The sequence below is a fragment of the Hyla sarda genome, chromosome 11 (assembly GCF_029499605.1).
Source record: "Hyla sarda isolate aHylSar1 chromosome 11, aHylSar1.hap1, whole genome shotgun sequence".
Taxonomy (NCBI): Eukaryota; Metazoa; Chordata; class Amphibia; order Anura; family Hylidae; genus Hyla; species Hyla sarda.
The window spans coordinates 99923985-99950196 of NC_079199.1; the positions used below are offsets into that span (position 1 = coordinate 99923985).

Below are 26212 nucleotides of genomic sequence, written 5' to 3' on the forward strand. Positions count from 1 at the left end.
TGTTACAGTGTGTCACCCCAGTAGTAAGGAAATTACATGGGGAGGAGGTTTGTTACAGTGTGTCCCCCCAGTATTAAGGAGATTACATGAGGAGGAGGTTTGTTACAGTGTGTCACCCCAGTAGTAAGGAGATTACATGAGGAGGAGGTTTGTTACAGTGTGTCACCCCAGTAGTAAGGTGATTACATGAGGAGGAGGTTTGTTACAGTGTGTCACCACAGTAGTAAGGAGATTACATGAGGAGTTTTGTTACAGTGTGTCACCCTAGTAGTAAGGTGGGGCGTGTCAATGGGCGGAGTCAAAATTAGCTTTTTCCTAGGGTTGCAAAAATCCTTGCACCAGCCCTGCTTATATCTCCCAAAAGAAAAGGATTGGGCAGCTGAAATCCACATGTCTGATCCTTCTCTCCCCGGGGAGTCGTGAGACCTCGGATACATTTCACAACCAGACGTTCAGGCTGAATTGATGAGTTCACACATTTTTTTTCCAATGTGTTTGTTGCCTTTAACCTCGAGGACTGAGTTCTCCTACCATGGCGTTCTTCAAGCTGCACCGAGGTTTATATTAAGTGACTCAAAGAGGACACAGTGTAGTCAATTACACACGAAATGAGGAAGAGCTGCGGCCTACCCCTCCCTTCAGGGCATATTTAGGTAACCTTTCATTTAATTGGAATAATACGCGCCCTATTTCACTCTCCAAATTATCTTTTTGAAGACCATACCGCCAGTTGTCATATTTTGCCCCCCCGTCCCTCAGTATTAATATACAGTCCTACATTCCTTCTCCGCCTGTAGCGCCCCCTCTCTTTCAGCAGGTGTCAATCAAATCTCAGATTTCATGAAGTTCTTTTCATTACAATTGTGAAGGAATTCTAAAAACAAACATGGCCGTGGAGTTACGGGCCCTCAATGTTATCCCAACGTTTAACCCCTTAAGGACTGAGCCCATTTTCACCTTAAAGGGGTACTCCTGTGCTTAGACATCTCATCCCCTATCCAAAGATGCCTGATCGCTGGGGGTCCCGCCGCTGGGGACCCCCATGATCTGGCACGCCGCACCCCTTTAAAATCAGTCCCCGGAGCGCGTTCGCTCCGGGTCTGATTGCTGTCAATCATGGGGCCGGAGCGTTGTGACGTCAAGGCTCCGCCCCGTGTGACGTCACGCGGAGCGTGACGTCACACGGGGCGGAGCCTTGACGTCACAACGTTCCGGCCCCGTGATCGACAGTATTCAGACCCGGAGCGAACACGCTCCGGGGAGGGATTTTAAACGGGCTGTGGCGTGCCAGATCATGGGGGTCCCCAGCGGCGGGACCCCCTGCAATCAGGCATCTTATCCCCTATCCTTTGGATAGGGGATAAGATGTCTAAGCGCCGAAGTACCCCTTTAAGGACAATCTTCGTTTTTGCGCTTTCGTTTTTTCCTCATCTTCTAAAAATCATAACGGGTTCAATTTTGCACCTACAGCCCCATGTAAGGGCTTGTTTTTTGCGTCACCAATTGTACTTTGTAATGACATCACTTATTTTATGACATAATCTGCGGCAAAACAAAAAAAAATTATTTGTGGTGTGAAATGAAAAAAAAACACGCAATTTTAAAAAATTTTAGGGCTTCCATTTCTACGCAGTGCACTTTTCGGTAAAAATCACACCTTATCTTTATTCTGTAGGACCATACGGTTACAGGGATACCTAATTTATATAGGTTTTATTTATTTTACTACTTTAAAAAAAATTAGAACTAGATGCACCAAAATTAGTATGTTTGAAATTGTCATTTTCTGACCTGACCCCTATAACTTTTTTATTTTTCTGCATATGGGGCGATATGAGAGCTTATTTTTTGTGGTCTGAAGTTTTTATTGGTACCATTTTTGTTTTGATGGGACTTTTTAATCGCTTTTTATTAATATTTTTATGGTACATGAAGTAAACAAAAATTCACAATTTTGGACTTTTATTTTATTTTTTTACGTGTGTACGCCATCGACCGTGCGGCACGTATGTTTTTTTTTTTAAATCACATTATTTTATTTATAAAATAGGAAAAGTGGGGTGATTTAAACTTTTATTTGGAGGGGGGGGGGGCTTATTCATATTTATTCACTTATTTTTTTTACCACTTTTAACTTTTTTTTTTTAGCCCCCTTGGGAGGCTATACCATGCAATTTTTTGATTGCACACACTGTTAAATGCTATGTCATAGCGTAGCATTGATCAGTGTTACCGGCGCTCTGTTGCTCTAGCCTGCTGCACAGGCATGGAGCAGTAAATCGCCGATCGGACGACGAGGAGGCAGGTGAGGACCCTCCCATCGTCCAGTAAGCTGATCGGGATCTCGCGATTCCGTCGCGATAGTCCCGATCAGCTCCGCTGAGCTGCCGGGATAGTTTTACTTTTAGTTTAGATATCGCGATAAACTTTTATCTCGGCATCTAAAGGGTTTAGCAACCGGGCCCCGCTGGGTTTAACCCGTTCTCCGCTCATGAGAACGGTTTAAACCCTGTTAGCAAGATCAGGACATACAGGTACGCCCTGAGTCCTTAAGGACTCAGGAACAGGGGCATACCCGTATGCCCTGCGTCCTTAACTGGTTAATGTACACAGCTCGGTAACCAGTCAGGCCCACCGGAGACAGAACAATGGGGGAGATTTATCAAAACCTGTCCAGAGGAAAAGTTGCCCAGTTGCCCATAGCAACCAGGGTTGCCAACTTTCTTGCAAAAAATACCAGCCATGCTAATTTGCATACTTAATTATATATGCGTGACATCACAGGATACACATATGCGAGGGGAATTTTGTCCTATTCTGACCCCTATAACCTTTTTATTTCTCCTTATACGGGGCCTGTATGAGGGTAATTTTTTTTGCACCCCGATCTGTAGTTTTTAACAGGGCCATTTTTGTTTCGATGTGACTTTTTGATCGCTTTTTTTTTAAGTTAAATTCTGAGTTGCAGTTAGTTACTAACTACAAATCCCAGCATGCCCTGATACAGCCTGTGATTCAGCAGCTGCCCCAAACGAAAAACTACAACTCCCAGCATGTTGGACTATATAGTAGTATATAGTATAGGTCAGTGTATTCCAACCAGGGGTGCCTCCAGCTGTTACAAAACTACAACTCCCAGCATGTTGGACTATATAGTAGTATATAGTATAGGTCAGTGTTTTCCAACCAGGGGTGCCTCCAGCTGTTACAAAACTACAACTCCCAGCATGTTGGACTATATAGTAGTATATACTATAGGTCAATGTTTTCCAACCAGGGGTGCCTCCAGCTGTTGCAAAACTACAACTCCCAGCATGCTGGACTATATAGTAGTATATAGTATAGGTCAGTGTTTCCCAACCAGGGGTGCCTCCAGCTGTTGCAAAACTACAACTCCCAGCATGTTGGACTATATAGTAGTATATAGTATAGGTCAATGTTTCCCAACCAGGGGTGCCTCCAGCTGTTGCAAAACTACAACTCCCAGCATGTTGGACTATATAGTAGTATATAGTATAGGTCAGTGTTTCCCAACCAGGGGTGCCTCCAGCTGTTGCAAAACTACAACTCCCAGCATGTTGGACTATATAGTAGTATATAGTATAGGTCAGTGTTTCCCAACCAGGGGTGCCTCCAGCTGTTGCAAAACTACAACTCCCAGCATGTTGGACTATATAGTAGCATATGGTATAGGTCAGTGTTTCACAACCAGGGGTGCCTCCAGCTGTTGCAAAACTACAACTCCCAGCATGTTGGACTATATAGTAGTATATAGTATAGGTCAGTGTTTCCCAACCAGGGGTGCCTCCAGCTGTTGCAAAACTACAACTCCCAGCATGTTGGACTATATAGTAGTATATACTATAGGTCAATGTTTTCCAACCAGGGGTGCCTCCAGCTGTTGCAAAACTACAACTCCCAGCATGCTGGACTATATAGTAGTATATAGTATAGGTCAGTGTTTCCCAACCAGGGGTGCCTCCAGCTGTTGCAAAACTACAACTCCCAGCATGTTGGACTATATAGTAGTATATAGTATAGATCGGTGTTTCCCAACCAGAGGTACCTCCAGCTGTTGCAAAACTATAACTTCCAGCATGTTGGACTATATAGTAGTATATAGTATAGATCAGTGTTTCCCAACCAGAGGTGCCTCCAGCTGTTGCAAAACTACAACTCCCAGCATGTTGGACTATATAGTAGTATATAGTATAGATCGGTGTTTCCCAACCAGAGGTACCTCCAGCTGTTGCAAAACTATAACTCCCAGCATGCCCGGACAGCCAACGGCTGTCCGGGCATGCTGGGAGTTGTAGTTTCACAACAGCTTGAGACACTTTGGTTGGAAAACACTGGTATAGGTTATGGTGCAACATTCCGGGAGTTGGAGGATTGGTTGGATAAATACCGGCAGGGTGGTTACCCTAGTTACGGGCCCCCAATGTTATCCCACCGTTTAATGTACACAGCTCGGTAACCAGTCAGGCCCATCGGAGACAGAACATTATTCTTACCTAATTTCTCTTTCCGGATTCCAGGAATGACTACGAAGTAAAAACTGATGAACATGGAAAGAAAATAAAGCGACGGAACCTTTGATGTCGGGGATGTGGGTCCCGGTGAATGACAGCCATAGAGCGTTATCTTCATAAACATTATACGGTATTATTATTAACCATCTACGGGTACGTGTCTTCCAATGTCTTCTGGAGCTTCTTCTAACCCAAACACGTCTTCGAGGGACAAACTTATCTCCACAGGATCAGGTTTAGACCATGGGGGCGGATGGTCTGATCTCAGGTTTTTCCTTTTATATCATTTATTATACTTTATTTTCAGGTTGTACCTAAATAGCCATATCGGCCAAAAGTCCTGTTGTCATGGGAAAAATTATCTCCTGGCAACAAAGAGAAATCTCATGATAATGGATGTGTTTTCTGTAGAAACAGCTCCACTTTTGTCCATGGGCTGCATCTGGTATTGCAGGTTTCAAGATTTTCAATTTAAAGGGGTACTCCGCCCCTAGACATCTTATCCCCTATTCAAAGTATAGGGGATAGAATGTCTGATTGTGGGGGTCCTGCCGCTGGAGACCCCACGATCTCCCTGCTGCACCCGGCGTTCCTTCAGAGCTTCGGGTGCTGTGCCAGAGGCTCGCGACGTCAAGGTCACAACCGCTTGTGACGTCACGGCCACGCCTGCTTGTGACGTCGCGGCCACGCCCCCTCAACGCAAGTATATGGGGGAGTGACGGATGTCCCATAGACTTGCATTGAGGGGGTGTGGCTGTGACATCACGAGCAGGGCGTGGCCGTGACGTCACGAGCCTCCTCCCCGCATCGCCAGTCATCCAGCACGGAGCAAAGTTCGCTCCGTGCACCCGATGTTTGGGGTGCCGCAGCCAAGATCGCAGGGGTCCCCAGTGGTGGGACCCCCGCGATCAGACATCTTATCCCTAATAGCCAAGCGCAATCTCTGTCAGTCCCATAGCTATGAATGCAAGTGCAGTACCACTTCATTCACAAGGGGCGCTCAAGCACCACTATTCTCTTGATTTGTGAGGGTCCCGGTGGTCGAAACCATAGTGACCACACATTTTACACTCGTCTTGCGTTTCTATTTTTTTAACTACATTTTTATTCCCCCGAGGGGACTTTGATAGACAGCACTATGATACTAATGTATGTCTACTAATGTATTGCAGTCTTTTTTGCTGTTCTCCTATTACATCCTGTTCATAGGCACGTCGTAATAGGGGCATAAATATGGCAACTACAGAGGCCTTCATAAAGCCCCCAGTTGTCATGACAACCGATAATATATGTTGTGGGAGGGGGAGCAATTGGATCCTGTAAGGGAATGGCACATGACGAACCACCTACATGCTGAAGTCACTATTAAACATGGCATTTAGTCGTAGCGCCAATGCCGGTCACTAGGGACAAGGGGGAGGTGCTGATAGCTGGAACCCCCCATGTATGGAGTGAGCTCCGCTCTATACTTCCCCAGTGTACATGCATGGCAGATATCACCAAAAGACACAATTTTTCTCAGCCACACTGCTCCTATGGCCCCCTCTCTCACAGACTGCTTTGTATGACTCCCTCTTTCTCCTGTGGACTGTTCTTCTTACCCCCTCTCTCAAAGACTGCTTTGTATGACTCCCTCTTTCTCCTATGGACTGTTCTTCTTACTCCCTCTCTCACAGACTGCTTTGTATGACTCTTTCTCCTATGGACTGTTCTTCTTACCCCCTCTCTCACAGACTGCTTTGTATGACTCTTTCTCCTATGGACTGTTCTTCTTACCCCCTCCCTCACAGACTGCTTTGTATGACTCTTTCTCCTATGGACTGTTCTTCTTACCCCCTCCCTCACAGACTGCTTTGTATGACTCTTTCTCCTATGGACTGTTCTTCTTACCCCCTCTCTCACAGACTGCTTTGTATGACTCCCTCTTTCTCCTATGGATTGTTCTTCTTACCCCCCTCTCTCACAGACTGCTTTGTATGACTCCCTCTTTCTCCTATGGACTGTTCTTCTTACCCCCTCTCTCACAGACTGCTTTGTATGACTCCCTCTTTCTCCTGTGGACTGTTCTTCTTACCCCCTCTCTCACAGACTGCTTTGTATGACTCCCTCTTTCTCCTATGGACTGTTCTTCTTACTCCCTCTCTCACAGACTGCTTTGTATGACTCTTTCTCCTATGGACTGTTCTTCTTACCCCCTCTCTCACAGACTGCTTTGTATGACTCTTTCTCCTATGGACTGTTCTTCTTACCCCCTCTCTCACAGACTGCTTTGTATGACTCCCTCTTTCTCCTATGGACTGTTCTTCTTACCCCCTCTCTCACAGACTGCTTTGTATGACTCTTTCTCCTATGGACTGTTCTTCTTACCCCCTCTCTCACAGACTGCTTTGTATGACTCCCTCTCTTTCTCCTATAGACAGGGGATAAGATGTCTGATCGCGGGGGTCCCGCCGTTGTGGACCCGCTCGATCTCGGCTGCGAACTTTGCTCTGTGCCAGATGACTGGCGATGCAGGGCAGAGGCTCATGACATCACGGCCACGGACGCCGTCATGCCCTCTCCCATAGACTTGCATTGAGGGGGCGTGTCCATGACTTCACGGGCCTCCGGCGCTGCACCCAACGCTCCAAACGAACGATGGGTGCAGCAGGGAGATCATGGGGGTCCCCAGTGGCGGGATTATCCCCTATGATGCGGAGTACTCCTTTAAAGATGTATTTCAATTTCAACCTTTCAGAGCACGTCAAATTGAATATTTTTGCAAACCCATTCATTTAGCAAATTTGCTTCCTTCTCCTGATATTCTTGGACCTTTCTTCCCCTTGTTGACAGCTCGTTGCCTAGGTTCCAGACCACCACTCCATTCTAGAAGAAATGGTTGGGCTGGTGTGTGTGTATATATATTTATATTATACAGAGGATTATGTATATATTAGCCCTACCACCCAAAGGCATAGCTTGTAGCTTCTGGGCCCCGTTGCAAAATCTGCAACAGGGCCCCATATTCCAATATAATACTGGTGTCTTATGGGGCAGATGTGTATTGGGGTCCCCTTAGGCACCAGGGCCCGGTGTGACTGCTACCTCTGCTACCTCTAAAGCTACACCCCTGCTTCCACCACTTTTAGAGGGAAGAAGTGGTCTGTAACCTAGGCAATGAGCTATCCACAAGGAAAGGAGCAGGAATATCCAGAGCAGGAGAGGTTTCCTATGGGGATTATCCAGAGGAGTACCCCTTTAAGGTATATGTCACCAAGAAGAAGCAATCTGATTGTAAGCTCTTCTTCTAAGGTTCCCACCGCCGTATGTTGCCTGAGGAATGAATACTACTCGGGCTGTAGTGAACTCCTGACTGCGAGCGCCGCTCATCAATCACCGCCGATACCTGTTCGTGACACACGGTGAGGGCTTTCATGAGGCCCTCGCCACCGCTGCTCTCTGATTGGTCGGCTGCCATGGGTTGATGAAGGGTGGAGGTTCAGCTTGAGCTGTGATGTTACGGACCCATTTGTAAATATTTTTCTTTCATCTGCATCATTTCTTAAAGAGACATTGTTAACATTCCGTAAGTCCTTCTACAATCCCCCTGAGGATAAGACTGAACATTCTTCAATCAATAGGTTGTTCAGAGCAGATAATATTTCATGTTTATATGACTTCTTAGTGTTCAGGAGATATAAGTATTCATACCCACCTGCAGCAACTACTCGGAGGAAAGTCCGATCGCAGCTAAATACAGAAGCAATGTAAAAAAATTATAATCGTAAGGAAAGGTTTTCTACACCCCAAATGTAGTTGAGAACTTTTATCGATAAAGCCATTTCTTACCGACCGCATTCTACACAGCACCGACACCTTTCATATTGGCGGCAATCATCACCTGATGAAGGCCCTTTTTGCCATTTTAAGTCCCCGATGTCATGTGACTCGTTAGTGTTACAAGTGCGGTGGCCCAGTACGGGAGATGCTACCCCATGCTCCTGCTGTCCTGTCAGGCAGCCTCCTTTAGTGTCCCCAGGGCCCCCTGCACTTGTTTCTCCATTGTAAATATGTTTTACCATGTAAAGTGTTATGAAATGTGATGTTGCTTTAAGAGTTATACCATGTGATATGTCATGTGATTGTTACCCAGGAGGTACCAGTGACCAGGTGATCCCAGGGGTGACCTATGGGCTCCCTGCTAGTCTCCCCATATAAGCCCTGGGTGGAGCTTCTCTCTCTTCTGCTGAGGTCCAGTGCACTCGCCTAGTGTGTCTGTCCAGAGTGTTGGAGACCTCAAAGTCCAGTCCTGCAGCCGCCATCAAGTCAAGTAAGATAAAGTCACCGCTTTATGAGTCAAGTCAGTCCCTGTCATCTGTCAGGTCAGCAGGGTCTGCATTTAAATGTCCAGTCCTACTACAAGTCCCAGCAAGCCCTTAAGGTCTCTGCGTCACTGGTCACCTCCTTGGGCCCTGCCTGAACTGTATAGACTTTACCATCTATCTACCCTCCATAAAGCTACCGTTGTCCGTAACTTGGCGTCAGAGTATTGCCCCCGTACCTAGTCCAGGATGCAGCGGTATACCTTCAGGTGGTTTTAGGCTAAACCACGCCCTGGCGTCACGAATGCAAGGAGCTAATGCCATCTGCCCCTAGGGTAACAACATCTGCCCTGCACCACACACCCCATCACCGCACAAGGTCTCAGGTATAGATGGGTTCTTAAATGTTATGTTATAGCTTTTGCACTCTAATACTGGTCACAGGGCACCCCATGGCAAAGAACTGACTGAGGATCTGAAAAAAAGAATTTAAGTTCTACATAAAGATGGTCTAGTCTACAAGAAGATTGCCAAGACCCTGACACTGAGCAAGACCACACAGCGGTTTCAGGTCTTGTAATAGTTGACCAAAGAAGTTAAATGTGCACATGCTCAGCGTCATATCCAGAGGTTGTCTTTGGAAAATAGACATATGAGTGCTGCCAGCAATGCTGAAGAGGTTGAAGGGTTGGGGGGTCAGCCTGTCAGTGCTCAGGTCATACACTGCACATTGCATCAAATTGGTCTGCATGGCTGTCATTCTAGAAGAAAGATGAAGTTTGCTGAATACAAGTAGACTAAGGACATGGATGTGACCTACAAAAAATTAGCCCAGAAAAATGATGTAACCAACATCACTTTATTAATCACAATCAATTACAACAGGTTAAAAAAAACATAAAAAATACCCACCCTTAAAATGAAACTGATGTAGGCAGTGTTCCCCCCCAGACACACAGCCTTCAGTCATATACAGTGTATGCCTGTGTACTGCCCACTTCAGTGTTCCGTCCACCGCTCCTCCGGTCCGGCCATAGCATTAGTTCCCGGGACCGAAGAAGCTGTGGTCTGAGAACTGAAGATGACGTCCCGCCGGTCACTTACCAAGCTGCCAGCGCACGTCTTCCTCCTCCTCGACGCTCCGGTCTTCTGCACCTCCGTTGCTATGGGCGCACGCACGTACGAAGTTGTGTAGTTCTTTCCAGTCTGAGCACAGTGCTCTCTGCTGACACCTCTGTCCATGCCAGGAACTGTCCAGAGCAGGACAGGTTTGCTATGGGGATTTGTTCTTGCTCTGGACAGTTCCTGACATGGACAGAAGTGTCAGCAGAGAGCACTGTGGTCAGACTGGAAACAACTATACAACGTCCTCTCGAGTATACAGCAGCTGATAAGTACTGGAAGGATTAACATTTTTATATAGAAGAAATTTACACATCTGTATAACTTTCTGGCACCAGTTATATTAAAAAATATATATATATTATAATAATAATCTGTTTTTCACCGGAGTACCCCTTTAAGGCAGTGCAGGAAAATAATGTCAGCCACACAAAATGTTAAAAATGTTGACACTTCGGGCTCAATTTGGGCATTTCACTCAGGAGTGTACTCACTTTAGTTGCCAAGGTCCAGACATTAAAGGGGCACTCCGGTGAAAACCTTTTTTCTTTTAAACCAACTGGTGCCAGAAAGTTAAGCATATTTGTAAATTACTTCTATTAAAAAATCTTAATCCTTCCAGTACTTATTAGCGGCTGAATGCTACAGAGGAAATTCCTTTCTTTTTGGAACACTGATGACATCACGAGCACAGTGCTCTCTGCCGACATCTCTGTCCATTTTAGCAACCGTTCATAGCAGATGTATGCTAAGGGCAGCATGGTGGCTCAGTGGTTAGCACTGCTGCCTTACAGTGCTGGGGCCTTGGGTTCAAATCCCACTAAGGACAACAATAAATAAAGTGTTGTCATTATTATTATAATAGCGTCAGCAGAGAGCACTGTGCTCGGGATGGCATCAGAGAGCATTCCAAAAAGAAAAGAATTTCCTCTGTAGTATTCAGCAGCTAATAAGTACAGGAAGGATTAAGATTTTTTAATAGAAGTAATGTAAAAATCTGTTTAACTTTCCGGAGCCAGTTGATTTAAAAGAAAAAAGGTTTTCACCGGAGTACCCCTTTAATGGCTGTGTGTTTAGACACTTTTATACAGGCCGGGCACTCACTACTTTACATTGGAGCAGATGGTTTTTTTATTTTGCATTTTTTTTTTTGCTTTTTTTACTCTGCGTCTGCACAATCTTCTTCTCAGACTTTTTTGTACAGTGAAGATAAATCTGCGATTGTTTTGCTCTCGGTGAGTTGTGAACCATCCTAAAAATGTGACAGTTCTACATCTGACTAGGGATCAGTCAGGTCGGCTGGAGGGTAGGAATGTGACTGACATAACACAGGAGGACCGACTGTGTAAACAGCAATAACATTTCAGAACAACAATTTGTAGTGACTATTTTTTCCCTGAAGCTAAACATAGGTGGTCCTCTAGTGCAGTGGTCTAAAACTGTGGCCCTCCAGATGTTGCAAAACTTCCACTTCCAGCATGCCCGGACAGCCAACGGCTGTCCGGGCATGCTGGGAGTGGAAGTTTTACAATCGGGAGGGCCTTAGTTTGAGACTACCGGTAAAAGATGAGATGAAAGGGAAACCTTGATTTACCTTTTAGGGACAGTGTGGATCCTCTGGAGAAGGCAGACAGGCTATTGACTGTCGGGGCTTGCTGGGAGTTAAAGTTTTGCAAAATCTGGAGGGCCACAGTTTGAGACTACTGGTAAGAGATGAGATGAAAGAGAAGCCTTGATTTACCTTTTAGGGACAGTGTGGATCCTCTGGAGAAGGAAGACAGACTTTTGACTGTCCGAGCATGCTGGGAGTTGAAGTTTTGCAACATCTGGAGGGCCACAGTTTGAGACAAAAGGTAAGAGATGAGATGAAAAGGAAGTCTTGATTTTCCCTTTAGGGGCAGTGTCGATCCTCCGGAGAAGGCAGACAGCCTTTTGACTGTCCGGGCTTGTTGGGAGTTGAAGTTTTGCAACATCTGGAGGGCCACAGTTTGAGACTACTGGTAAGAGATGAAATGACAGGGAAGCCTTCATTTACCTTTAAGGGACAGTGTGCCAACGACTGTCCAGGCATGCTGGGAGTTGAAGTTTTGCAACATCTGGAGGGCCACAGTTTGAGACTACTGGTAAGAGATTAGATAAAAGGGAAGCCTTGATTTACCTTTAAGGACAGTGAGAATCCTCTGGAGAATGCAGACAGGCTTTTGGCTGTCCTGGCATGATGGTAGTGGAAGTTTCGCAACATCTGGAGGGCCACAGTTTGAGACAAAAGGTAAGAGATGAGATGAAAAGGAAGTCTTGATTTTCCCTTTAGGGGCAGTGTCGATCCTCCGGAGAAGGCAGACAGCCTTTTGACTGTCCGGGCTTGTTGGGAGTTGAAGTTTTGCAACATCTGGAGGGCCACAGTTTGAGACTACTGGTAAGAGATGAAATGACAGGGAAGCCTTCATTTACCTTTAAGGGACAGTGTGCCAACGACTGTCCAGGCATGCTGGGAGTTGAAGTTTTGCAACATCTGGAGGGCCACAGTTTGAGACTACTGGTAAGAGATTAGATAAAAGGGAAGCCTTGATTTACCTTTAAGGACAGTGAGAATCCTCTGGAGAATGCAGACAGGCTTTTGGCTGTCCTGGCATGATGGTAGTGGAAGTTTCGCAACATCTGCAGGGCCACAGTTTGAGACTACTGGTAAGAGATGAGATGAGATGAAATGGAAGCCTTGATTTACCCTTTAGGGGCAGTGTGCCAACGGCTGTCGGGGCATGCTGGGAGTTGTAGTTTTGCAACATCTGGAGGGCCACAGTTTGAGACCACTGGTGTAGACCTACAGTCATGAGAAGGGACACGTACACGATCATAAGGGTTCACTATCTGGATCACCTCTCGTAGTAGTTATTGATTCAGCGATAACTCTATAAAAATGAAACTTTGCTGAAAAACTTCCAGACACGTCTCCACCCGGCACATGAGGCCTCCATTATCTCCACCTCCAATCTGCGGTAAACAACAGGGATGAAATTGTTTGGTGTATTTCATGCTGAGATGATAGTAGAAGGTACACAGACCTTATCTCCATGGGTATGCCCGCTCCCAGACACCGCCATTCTTTTTAGAAGCAGACGTCTGTAGGTATGTGATGCACCTGATAACATTCACCTTGAAGCACACATCCTCGTAGAATAATTTAAGGGGTATTCCGGGCAAAAACTTTTTATCCCCTAAGATGTCCGATCGCTGGGGGCCCCGCTGCTGAGACGCCCCGCGATCTCACTGCAGCACCCGCATTCTATGCGGGTGCTGAATTTCCAATTTCGGAAACCTCCGGGACTGGGGTCGTGACGGGACATCACACCACACCCCCTCCATTCATGTCTATGGGAGGGGGCGTGACGTCCGTCACGCCCCCTCCCATAGACATGAATGGAGGGGGCGTGGCATGACGTCACGTCCCCAGTCCCAGAAACCAGGTTTCCCCAAACTGGAGATTCAGCAGCACCCGCATAGTGAGATCACGGGGGGTCTCAGCAGCGCCCCCCCCCCCCCCGCGATCAGACACCTAAAGGAATTGTCCAGTCCTGTGGATAATACATTCCTATGCAGCCTACTTAATATCACCATACAATGCCAAATAAGGTAAAGTATGATTTAACTGTCCGGCCGCATGTGCAGACAATAGTTGGTGCCGGGAGTAGGGCTGGCAGGGGGTAGGGGGGGGAGGGGCTAAAGGAATTGTCCAGTCCTGTGGATAATACATTCCTAAGCAGCCCACTTAATATCACAATATAGTGTCAGAAAAGGCATGGTAAAGTATGATTTAACTGTCCGGCCGCATGTGCAGAGAATAGTTTGGGGAGCAGGACGGGCCAGGGACAGAAGATTAATTTCGGGCTGAGAAAGAAATAGGGTGGGGAGGGGTTAAAGGAATCGTCCAGTCCTGCGGATGATACATTCATATGCAGCCTACTTAAGATCACCATATAATGTCAAATAAGTCATGGTAAAGTATGATTTAACTGTCCGGCCACATGTGCAGAGAATAGTTAGTGCGGGGAGCAGAATGGGCAGCAGGGGACAGAAGATTAATTGCGGGCTGAGAAAAAAATGGGGGGAAAGAAGGGGTTAAAGGAATCGTCCAGTCCTGCATGTAATACCTTCCTATGCAGCCTACTTAGTATCACCATACAATGCCAGATAAGTCATGGTAAAGTATGATTTAACTGTCCGGCCACATGTGCAGAGAATAGTTTGGGGAGCAGGGCGGGCCGGGTACAGAAGATTAATTGCAGGCTGAGAAAAATAGGGTGGGGGAGGGGTTAAAGGAATCGTCCAATCCTGCGGATGATACATTCATATGCAGCCTACTTAATATCACCATATAATGCCAAATAAGTCGTGGTAAAGTATGATTTAACTGTCCGGCCACATGTGCAGAGAATAGTTAGTGTGGGGAGCAGAATGGGCAGCAGGGGACAGAAGTATAATTGCGGGCTGTGAAAAAAATGGGGGGAAAGAAGGGGTTAAAGGAATTGTCCAGTCCTCCATATAGGGGATACATTTTTTCATACTGGACTACTCCTTTAATACATCAGTAATGGAGCAGGTACAGGGCATGGCAGTGCTGCTGCAGTGAGGGAGGACGTGCAGGGAGGACATGCAGTTGATTACTGCTGGGGCTTCAGAAGACTGGGAAAACTTGTACCGCCATAGAGCTCCCATGTAATACCGCCATACAATTCCCAAATACACCATATAACACTAAATGGGCACTGTCAGAATCAAAACCTTTTTATATGTTGTACATCTTGGCAAAACCTTAACCTTTCTAATATACTTCATGAGAAAATGTTATCTCCTTTTTATAGAAATAATGGCTTATCCAAAAAGACCACTAGGGGTCCCCATACCATCCAGAACATAATCCTCTCCGGCTGCAGCATCATCATTGTCCCAGCTTAAGCACAGGCCGGGACAAAGTCCAGGAAGAGAGGGCTGGACTAGCACTGCTCTGTGCTCACTCCTGTCCTATCAGACTGAAGCATGAAAACAGAGAGGAGGGGGTTACAGAGCAGCCTGCAGGGATTGGATGAAGAGACCCAGCACAGCAGACTCAGGGAGGAAGTGAATGCATAGTGAGTGAGGGCGGGCTCAGTGCTTGCCTCGAACATGCCCCTTTCCTGAGCAGTGGATGTCAGAATGATTGAGCAGCAGAACAAAGGGATTTGTGAGCTTAATACAGAAGCTAGACACATAATGACCTAGTGAGTAACATATAGAAGCATTATTATTTTCCATGGTATGACAGGTACGCTTTAAATAGAACTGGGTCATTTTAGTTTTCTAATGGGTTTCAGTCAAAGGTTAATGGGGGTCCAGAGACCACTAAAACCTTTACTGCCTTGGTGTGACATTCATAGGGAGGCAGGTGTCACTCAGCTTTCCCAAGAAGAGATATAACTGGGTGATAGATGTAAAACCTGGATAGGGGGCTCATGAGATGACTTAAAAGATTATTCTAATCTGAAGCATTTATGGCAGACATAACGCACACACATAACCCACATAAATACCGCCGCGGCCGCCCGGTTTACATTCCATACAATCTTTTATTGCCGACTGTTACGTCTCAATGTGTTCATAGAGTCATCACCGCACGCGCTCAAGTAAACAGGCCGGACCTATAAAAGTCACCACGGCTGGAGATGCTCTGCAGGTCCCTAGTCAATACCAGTAAAGGGGTCCTCCAGATTTATGTAAATAACCTTAAAGGGGTACTCCGCCTCTTGACATCTCATCCCCTATCCTTTTGGGGTGCGGGCGTGCAGGCGGTGGAGGTCGTGCCGTCACGACCACATCCCCTCGTGCTGTCACGCCATGCCCCCTCAATGCAAGTCTATGGGAGGGGGCGTGACGGCCGTCACGCCCCCTCCCATAGACTTGCATTGAGGGGACGTGGTGGCATGAGGGGCGTGGCCATGACATCACGACCCCTGTCGCCCGCCCCAAGCGTTCGGAAAACAAGACCAGTGGTCCCCATCCCAGTCCTCAAGGCCGAGGTGGAGACAGCTTCTCCTGGGCCAGACATGGGGGGTAAGAAACACACTGATGCCGGGTTACGGATAACTGTCTATTACACACAGTACGGAGCAGAGTAGAAGGGATGCGGTGTAACCCTTGGGAGCCCTGTTGCCTTGCTGGGACTTATGGTGCTTTTTCCCCCACTTAAATTGTATAGACTTAAGATTTGAGACTTGAAGATATCCCAGGCTGACTAGGGTTCTCACAAGGTCCAAATACTAACACCGCCAGGTTAGGACTCACCAAGTCCCGTACGGGGGAACTCTTGCAGAATGGCGGGAATGACTTGATTCAGGCTTCCCTCTCGATTCACCACACACATCTTCCACCTCCTTTCCACACTGTACTCAGCACAAGAGCTAGACTCTAAACTGGGGCAACTCCTCCCCCCTACACTATATACAGGAGAATTTGGGGGGTTCCCATTGGGCAGACAGGGTCACCTGGTTACCATTGAATCTCTCTCTCTCTTAAAAGTACAGTACATAAGTAACATAAAAAATACAGCAAAGGTAATAAAGTGCATGAACATACTTAAAGGGGTTATCCATCATGAGGGGATTATAGTTCGTACCTGGCAGACAGTAATGGACATGCTTAGGAAGGATCTGCGCTTGTCTTGAGGCTAAATGGCTATGTTGTGAGATTACCATAACACTGTGGTAGCTTTTTGTGAACTGGTATTTCCTGTTTGACTTTTCTTTTTTTGACTACAAATCCCATAGTTCCATTTTCCTCCCTCCCAAACATGAGCCACCCCACCCATTGAAACATAAATGAGCTGCATCCTTTCAAAAGACCTGTGGTTTTCAATCAGGGTGCCTACAGCTATTGTATTAGTTGCAGATTGATCTCTCTCCCACCAACTGATCGCTCCACCCATTGAAGCAGACAGGCTCCCTGTCATCAGCTGACTTGTGATGTCAGGTCTCGGCTGCATTGCAACCTGGAAAAATCTGAGACAACAGTCATTTTGTATGCTGTTAAAAATAAATAGTGGGGTGAAAATCACAGAAGAATTGTGAGAAAACCGTCACACACAGGTACAGACACTATATTATGGACTACACTAACTTTACAGCCCCTGTAGCATAATAAAAAAAATTAAAAATCCTAGAATACCCCTTTAAAGGGGTTATCCAGGAAAAAACTTTATATATATATATATATATATATATATATATATATATATATATACTTCTATAAAAAAAAATCTTAATCCTTTCAATACTTATGAGCTGCTGAAGTGGAGTTGTTCTTTTCTGTCTAAGTGCTCTCTGATGACACCTGTCTCGGGAACTGTCCAGAGTGGAAGCAAATCCCCATAGCAAACCTCTTCTACTCTGTGCAGTTCCCGAGACAGACAGAGATGTCAGCAGAGAGCACTGTTGCCAGACAGAAAACAACAACTCCACTTCAGCAGCTGATAATTATTGGAAGGATTAAGATTTTTTAATAGAAGTCATTTACAAATCTGTTTAACTTTCTGGAGCCAGTTGATAGAAAAAGAAAAGTTTTTTTCCTGGATAACCCCTTTAACATTACAGTGGGCCCAACACAGCAGCAGCAGGCATGCCCAAGGAGATCCGCAGCCCACAGGACAGCCTTTAGTGCTGGGACACCACATTGTTACTATTTGTAGTACAATCAAAGAGAAAACGTAGCCTGCACTCACCGCACAGTACGGGTATCACGGCCTCGGATTCCGGACCTCCTCGGTGACGTGGGAGTAACAGCCGCTGGCGGCTGTTACTCCCACGTCACCGAGGAGGTCCGGAATCCGAGGCCGTGACACCCGTACTGTGCAGTGAGTGCAGGCTACGTTTTCTCTTTGATTGTACTATGTATACTGAAGTCGACTCTCTGTCCTAGCACCGCCGCGGGCTTTTGAACGGAGACTCCCAGAGCTGTCCTTGGTCCATAATAGTGGATTTAGATACAAGTTGCCGCTAGTGCCGCTGTTTTTTTTTGTACACTCGAGAAGTGTATACTGTTACGATTTATCACTGCGCTCTAGTCGTAATAATATCCCCCCCCCCTCCGTATTACCCCTTTTGTTGCGCCAGCCTAAGTAGTCCAAGATTACCTTGGGAAGCCCTCATGCCGTAAGACAAACGCTACAGTGGGCATGACGGGCGGTAGAAGTCCTGCGACCAGCCATACCACAGGCGCTTTCCCTGCCAGCCTGTATTCCCTCTGTGTTTCCACATGTTCCCTTATCCTTACCCAATGTTTATTATCCCTAAACTCACGGCCATTCTGACTAGAGATAGCCAAAGTGATTGGCCCATTCCCAAAGTCCCATATCAATACGGGATATGCCTACTGTTGGCCTACAAGAGCGATAGACCAAATCTCTGATCGGGTTTAGGATAATAAAACGTGTAGGGTCTCTGCTTTCCTTCAATGCCGAGACCCCCTGACCCCCAGATCTCAGACACCTCATCAGTACAGCGACCCACCCATCCCCACGAGATGTCCATAGAGCATCATCAGCCCCCCCCCCCCCCAGTCCCAGCTCCGCATCTCCATCTGCTAAACATTAAGACCGAGATAAAGTGCTCCTTGTAAATTTACTTTCATAGAAGTGTTTTGATCGGATCCAGAAGTTTCTTTAAAGGAATGTTGGGGGGGGGGGGGGGTCACTATGAAGGATGAACGTCCGTATGATCTTCTAAGTCAAGTGTCAGATAATGGTTGTAGATGGAGGAGCTTCCAATGCTTAAAATGATATATTGACTTCCCTCATGTTAGATGCATTCAGTCAATAGATTTTGTTCCATTGGTGGGATGGTATTTAGTTTATTATTATGTTTATTAACTAGTTATATGTTCCTGAAACATATATATGGAACGTCTATGTTCTTTAAAGGGGTACTCCGCCCCTAGACATCTTATCTTCTATCTAAAGGGTAGGGGATAAGATGTCTGATTGTGGGGGTTCCGCCACTGGGGACCCCTACAATCTCCCTGCAGCACCCGGCGTTTGATTAGAGCTTCAGGTGCAGTGTCGGAGGCTCGTGACGTCACAGCCACGCCTCTTCAATGCAAGTCTATGGGAGGGGGCGTGACAGCCATCACGCCCCCTCTCATAGACTTGAATTGAGGGGACACGTGACCGTGACATCACAAGCCTCCACCCCACATCGCCATTTATCCAGCACGGAGCGAAGTTTGCTCCGTGCACCGGATGTCTGGGGTGCCACAGCCAAGATTGCAGGGGTCCCCAGCGGCCCCGCAATCAGACAAAACTGAAAGGGATTATCCTATCTCATTCAGAAGTGTTTGTGGCCCTATAGACCAGTGGTCCCCATCCCAGTCCTCAAGGCCAAGGTGGAGACAGCTTCTCCTGGGCCAGACACGGGGGGGTAAGAAACACACTGATGTCGGGTTACGGATAACTCTGATCCGGGGGTCCCGCCGCTGGGGACCCCCACGATCTCCCTGCAGCACTCGGCGTTCGATTAGAGCTTCAGGTGCAGTGCCGGAGGCTCATGACGTCATGGCCGCGTTGCGCTTGTGACGTCACGGCCATGCCTCCTCAATGCAAGTCTATGGGAGGGGGCGTGACGGCTGTCACGCCCCCTCCCATAGACTTGCATTGAGGAGGCATGACCATCCAGCACGAAGCAAAGTTTGCTCCGTGCACCGGATGTCTGGGGTGCCACAGCCGAGATCGTGAAGGGGTCCCGGATCAGACATCTTATCCCCTATCCTTTGTATAGGGGATAAGATATCTGGGTGCAGAGTACCCCTTTAAGAAGGGGGAGGAGGTGATCGGAATTACAACCTATTATAATAGGTAGTGAAGGCCGATCACCTCCTTCCCCCTACCTAAATAACATAGACGGAAGACATCACACATCTTAATTAATAAATATTATGATTACAAGATGTGTGATGTCCTCCGAGTTGACTATTGTCCTTTCTCCCATTGTCCACAACACAAGCTGAAGAGTCCCACAGAATGTGTCAGGATAAGGATAGGAGAGGATGAAGCCGGAACGTGGTGTCCGCGCTGCTAAATGTCCAGTGGGGTCGGTATAAACTCTGGAGTCAACAGTCATTGTAGATCCAACTTTATTTTGTTCACAAAACGCGTTTCTGGGTTCAAACCCTTTCATCAGGCGTGATACCTCCTGATGAAAGGGTTTACACCCAGAAACGCGTTGTGTGAACGAAATAAAGTTGGATCTACAATTACCGTTGACTGAGTTTATACCGACTCCACTGGACATTTAGCAACGCGGACACCACGTCCCGGCTTCACCCTCTCCTTTCCTTATTCTGATTCTACGCCGATGTTTTCGGCTTGGGAAGCCGCAGCAGCTTTATCTATTCCTCCATGCCTTTGTAAGCGTTGTGCCTGAATTAGCACAACCTCACCAGGTGAGCACGTTTCCACCCTCTACATATCTCCATGCAACATAGTTGATCCTACACAAGGAAGCGCCTTTTGTCCATTTGTCTTTCTACAGAATGTGTCAGTCCCTTTTGAGGGCTCGGTGCCCAAAAACCTATCTGGTGTTCTTTGTGTCTTATCAGATAATTGCTCCATCTCATATGGAACCCATAACTGGTTAATATTCCATGTATTGCAATGTTTGGCGCGATCCATGTAATTATTACTCCCTTTAATTGTCCCGCAGGATCGGGCTTGTTCCATTACAGTGTGGGAAGCTGAAATACTTCAAATCTCGAACCATGACTGGAGAATAAAGAGATCCCGAGACTGATAAATAGGTCTGCCAAATAAAATGGCTTCCGACCCCAACGACTCTGGTCAGTAGTAACAAGAAATGCAATCTGCTCCGAAAACACTCATTATAGCTTTATAATTGTTTCCAGCCTCAGCCGGCCCCAATGTTTGGTGTAATAATATTGCAGATGAGGACATGGTGAATGATTAACACAATGCCTCCTTCCAAGGACGGGCGTCTAGCATCTTACCCGCGCAATTTCTGCCGTGTTAGGAGCTGGACAATGGCCACTTTATTAGAGACGGTCATATAGTAGCGTTTAGACCTCCTTTAGATTTCAGTATCACAGCATCCCATTCCAAATAGTCCCGAAAAGGTCTATAGGATTAAAGGGGTACTCCGCCCCTAGACATCTTATCCCCTATCCAAAGGATAAGGGATAAGATGTGGGATACCTGTCGATGCCGGATACCTGTCGATGCGGGGCGGAGGCTCGTGATGTCACGATCATGCACCGCTCGAGACGTCATGGCCATGCCCCCTCAATGCAAGTCTATGGCAGGGGGCGTGACGGCCGTCACGCCCCCTCCCATAAACTTGCATTGAGGGGGCGTGGCCGTGACGTCACGAGCCTCCGGCACTGCACCCGGCATTTGTTTAGAGCGTCGGCATGACGTCACGGCCATGCCCCACTCGTGAGAGATTGTGGGGGTCCCCAGCGGCGGGACCCCCATGATCAGACATCTTATCCCCTATCCTTTGGATAGGTGATAAGATGTCTAGGGGGGGGGAGTGCCCCTTTAAGATCTGGGAAGGACTGTGAAGGACGGGGAAGCACTGAAAATTTTCCGGTAGCCAATCCATGACTAAATGATGATTGTGGATGGTGCATTATTGACCTTTGGCTATAAGTGAAAAGGCTGCCATAAAGGGATGAACTTGTGTGGCGAAGCCACGGGGTGTGTCTCGGGGTGCGATGGTGTGATGTAGGGGGCTGATGTTGTAGCCCAGGGGCAAGGTGTTATTAACCCCTAAATGTTTGTGAGGCCAGGGCGTGGTTTACCCGGTGACCACCCGTACGGTAGTACCGATATCCCAATGTTAGGCAGGGCAATAATAGTCCAAGACCAGGTAAGGGTTAACGGTAGCTTTACTGAGGTAGACAGATGGAAATAGTCTTTACAGCTAGGCCAGGAATCCCAGAGAGGTGGCCAGTAACACAGAAGAACAGCGCAGCTTGCTGGGACATGTAGTGACTTTGATAGACTTTAGTTCAGCCACGCAGACTAAAATGGACTTGACTGGACTGTAGGTAATGACAGTAGACAGAGATGACTTGACTTACTGGCATGTAGCTGCTGGTTAGGCTTGAGGCCTCCAGATGTGCTGGACACTGGCTCTGATACGTCTGGTCTTGACTGTTCTTCAGCAGGAGTGATGAAAGAAAAGATTGTAATGGCTGCCCCTCTTATAAAGGGGGGTTGAGCCAGAAGCCCATAGGTCAAGCTGCAGGTCACCTGGTTAGCTGGTGCTCTCTGGGTAACAAACACATCACGTGAACACATTATCATGTGACAACTCAAAGGTCCTTAAAGGTCCTTTATCCATAACATTATACACAATATATATTACTATGGGGGAGACGCTGCAGGAGAGCCCCTGGGAAACAGAGGGACTCAACCTGACAGGACCTAAGTACTGTACGGGACTATATTCCATACTGGGACATCACACTTGGTTGGCCACAATACGTAAATAAGCCCTACTGTCAAAAATGATATTCACGCCTCCTTCACCAGCCGGAACTGTTCGCACCTGATAAAAAGCCATGTTTCTCTATAGATATCTGGATCCATCTGACCAGGCCATGTTTCTCTATAGAGATCTGGATCCATCTGACCAGGCCATGTTTCTCTATAGAGATCTGGATCCATCTGACCAGGCCATGTTTCTCCACAGAGATCTGGATCCATCTGACCAGGCCATGTATCTCTATAGAGATCTGGAACCATCTGACCAGGCCATGTTTCTCTATAGAGATCTGGATCCATCTGACCAGGACATGTTTCTCTATAGAGATCTGGATCCATCTGACCAGGACATGTTTCTCTATAGAGATCTGGGTCCATCTGACCAAGACATGTTTCTCTATAGAGATCTGGATCCATCTGACCAGGCCATGTTTCTCTATAGAGATCTGGATCCATCTGACCAGGTCATGTTTCTCTATAGAGATCTGGATCCATCTGACCAGGCCATGTATCTCTATAGAGATCTGGATCCATCTGACCAGGTCATGTTTCTCCATAGAGATCTGGATCCATCTGACCAGGACATGTTTCTCTATAGAGATCTGGATCCATCTGACCAGGTCATGTTTCTCTATAGAGATCTGGATCCATCTGACCAGGCCATGTATCTCTATAGAGATCTGGATCCATCTGACCAGGTCATGTTTCCCCACAGAGATCTGGATCCATCTGACCAGGATATGTTTCTCCATAGAGATCTGGATCCATCTGACCAGGCCATGTTTCTCTATAGAGATCTGGATCCATCTGACCAGGACATGTTTCTCTATAGAGATCTGGAACCATCTGACCAGGACATGTTTCTCTATAGAGATCTGTATCCATCTGACCAGGACATGTTTCTCTATAGAGATCTGTATCCATCTGACCAGGTCATGTTTCTCCATAGAGATCTGGATCCATCTGACCAGGACATGTTTCCCCACAGAGATCTGGATCCATCTGACCAGGACATGTTTCTCCACAGAGATCTGGAACCATCTGACCAGGACATGTTTCTCTATAGAGATCTGGATCCATCTGACCAGGCCATGTTTCTCTATAGAGATCTGGATCCATCTGATGAGACATGTTTCTCTATAGAGATCTGGATCCATCTGACCAGGCCATGTTTCTCTATAGAGATCTGGATCCATCTGACCAGGTCATGTTTCTCTATAGAGATCTGGATCCATCGGACCAGGCCATGTTTCTCTATAAAGATCTGGATCCATCTGACCCGGCCATGAGTCCAGAGTAATGTCATAATAGGCCCCCTATAGTCATGTCATATTGGCCCCCTAGAGTCTTGTCATATTGGCCCCCCTAGAGTCATGTCATATTAAGCCCCCTAGAGTCATGTCATATTAGCCCCCTAGAGTCATGTCAAATTTGGTCCCCCTGTGTGGTGTGTGGTGACTGGGTGAGGCAACAGTGTTGCAGGGTCTGGTGGTATTAACCCTGTGGGGCAAGGTGGTATTAACCCCTGATGTGTCGTGACGGCAGGGTGAGGTTGTTTTGTATAGAAGGCCCTGCCGACAACCAGCCCAAAAACGGCAGGAAATAATGGAATGTCCACAGCAGGATTTATGAGATAACTTGAACTTCTGGGTACATCACATGACATTATCACATGAACTAGGAAGGTCCTAAACATTTGTACAACTTTTACTATGTATCACATGACCTAGGAAGGTCCTATACAATGATACTACCTTTATATACACATTAAACAATATACCGAAATACATTTATATGAGGTGAGCAAGGGGTGAGCCCTGCAGGAGAGCCCCAAGAACTGCAGTGACTCTTCCTGAGGGGACTTAGGACAGGAACAGGACAAGGTCCTGTACCGGGACACCACACATGTCATATTGGGCCCCCCTAGAGTCCTGTCATATTAAGTCCCCCTACAGTCTTGTCACATTACCCCTTGTAGACTCTTCTCACTGACCTCTTACCCTTTGTTCCCCTCTAGGTTTCTATTGTTATTCTCAGCCAGTGAGTACATGAGATGTATGTGAGATAAACACTATCCGCACTCTATGTGTACATGTACACAGGCTACGGTTTAACTTAACCTCCATATATACTTTATATACACAACCTCACGATTGACACAAAACAGACTACCGTATATATTCGAGTATAAGCCGAGTTTTTCAGCACGATTTTTCGTGCTGAAAACACCCCCCTCGGCTTATACTCGAGTGAACTCTCCACCCTCAGTGGTCTTCAACCTGCGGACCTCCAGATGTTTCAAAACTACAACTCCCAGCAAGCCCGGGCAGCCGTTGGCTGCCCGGGCTTGCTGGGAGTTGTAGTTTTGAAACATCTGGAGGTTCGCAGGTTGAAGACCACTGAGGTCGGAGACATCATCCAGCCCCCCCCCCCCCTCACCCCCTTTAGTTCTGTACTCACCTCCGCTCGGCGGGACGTTTTGGTGCGCTGGTCCGGGTCATCTGTGCTGCAGGGTACCGTCCGGTGGGGAGGGATAGTAGTTCTGGGCTGTCCATCTTCACCAGGGGGGCCTCTCCTCCGCGCTTTGGGCTCGGCCCTGGAATAGTCACGTTGCCTTGACGACGACGCACAGGGACGTTCATGAGTAACGTCCCTGTGCGTCGTCATCAAGGCAACGTCTCTATTCCGGGCCCGAAGCGCGGAGAAGAGGCCCCTCCGGTAAAGACGGACAGCCCAGAACTACTATCCCTCCCCACCGGACGGTCCCTGCAGCACAGATGGCCCGGACCAGCGCACCCTAATGTCCCGCCCAGCGGAGGTGAGTACAAAACTAAAGGGGGTGAGAGGGGGGGGGCTGGATCATGTTGAAGGCCGAATTGGTCTTCAACCTGCGGACCACCAGATGTTTTAAAACTACAACTCCCAGCATGCCCGGACAGCGAATGGCTGCCCGGGCTTGCTGGGAGTTGTAGTTTTGAAACATGTGGAGATCCGCAGGTTGAAGACCACTGTATCAGACATTGACAAGCGGTGATGATGAAGGGGTGGGGTCGGGGGTACTGATGACATGTGGTGATGATGAAGGGGAGATGTGATGATGACAAGGGGATGATGAAGGGGGGGTGGGATAATGACAAGGGGATGATGAAGGGGGAGTGTGGGATGATAAGGGGATGATGACAGGTGGTGATGATGAAGGGGGGATGATGAAAGGGGGATGATGACAGGGGGATGATGACAGGGTGATGATGATGAGGTTGTTAATGACGGGGGTCTGGATGATGACAGGGGGGATGATGTATTTCCCACCCTAGGCTTATAGTCGAGTCAATAACTTTTCCTGGGTTTTTGGGGTGAAATTAGGTGCCTCGGCTTATATTCGGGTCGGCTTATACTCGAGTATATACGGTATGTCTACCTGTACTGTGCACTGGGTGTCCCAGCACTAATGACAGTCCTGAGGCTTCGGACTTCCTCAGGCAGACCGGCGGCACAGGTATTGGGCCCACTGAGGGACTGGTTATTGTTTCTATTGTGTGCCAGCACTTTACCAAAAGTTTAATATATATATCATGATGTATAAGTATCATGTTATATGTTATTTCTATGTGTGTATTTATATATGTTTTGTACCTTTTAGAGAGGAGCTGTCTAAACCCATGTGACCTTGCCTGCCAATGGGAACCCCTAAATTCTTTAGTATATAGAGTAGTGGGGGAGGAGTTACCCCAGTT

General features: G+C 47.2%; 1 long non-coding RNA gene across 1 annotated transcript; it reads left to right on the forward strand.

Annotated features, from left to right (window-relative positions):
• The first annotated feature begins 4520 nt into the window (after positions 1-4520).
• Positions 4521-26212, forward strand: LOC130295573 (uncharacterized). The gene is made up of 3 exons (XR_008848914.1): positions 4521-4685; positions 20677-20809; positions 26119-26212. It is a non-coding gene; the product is annotated as an uncharacterized LOC130295573 (long non-coding RNA).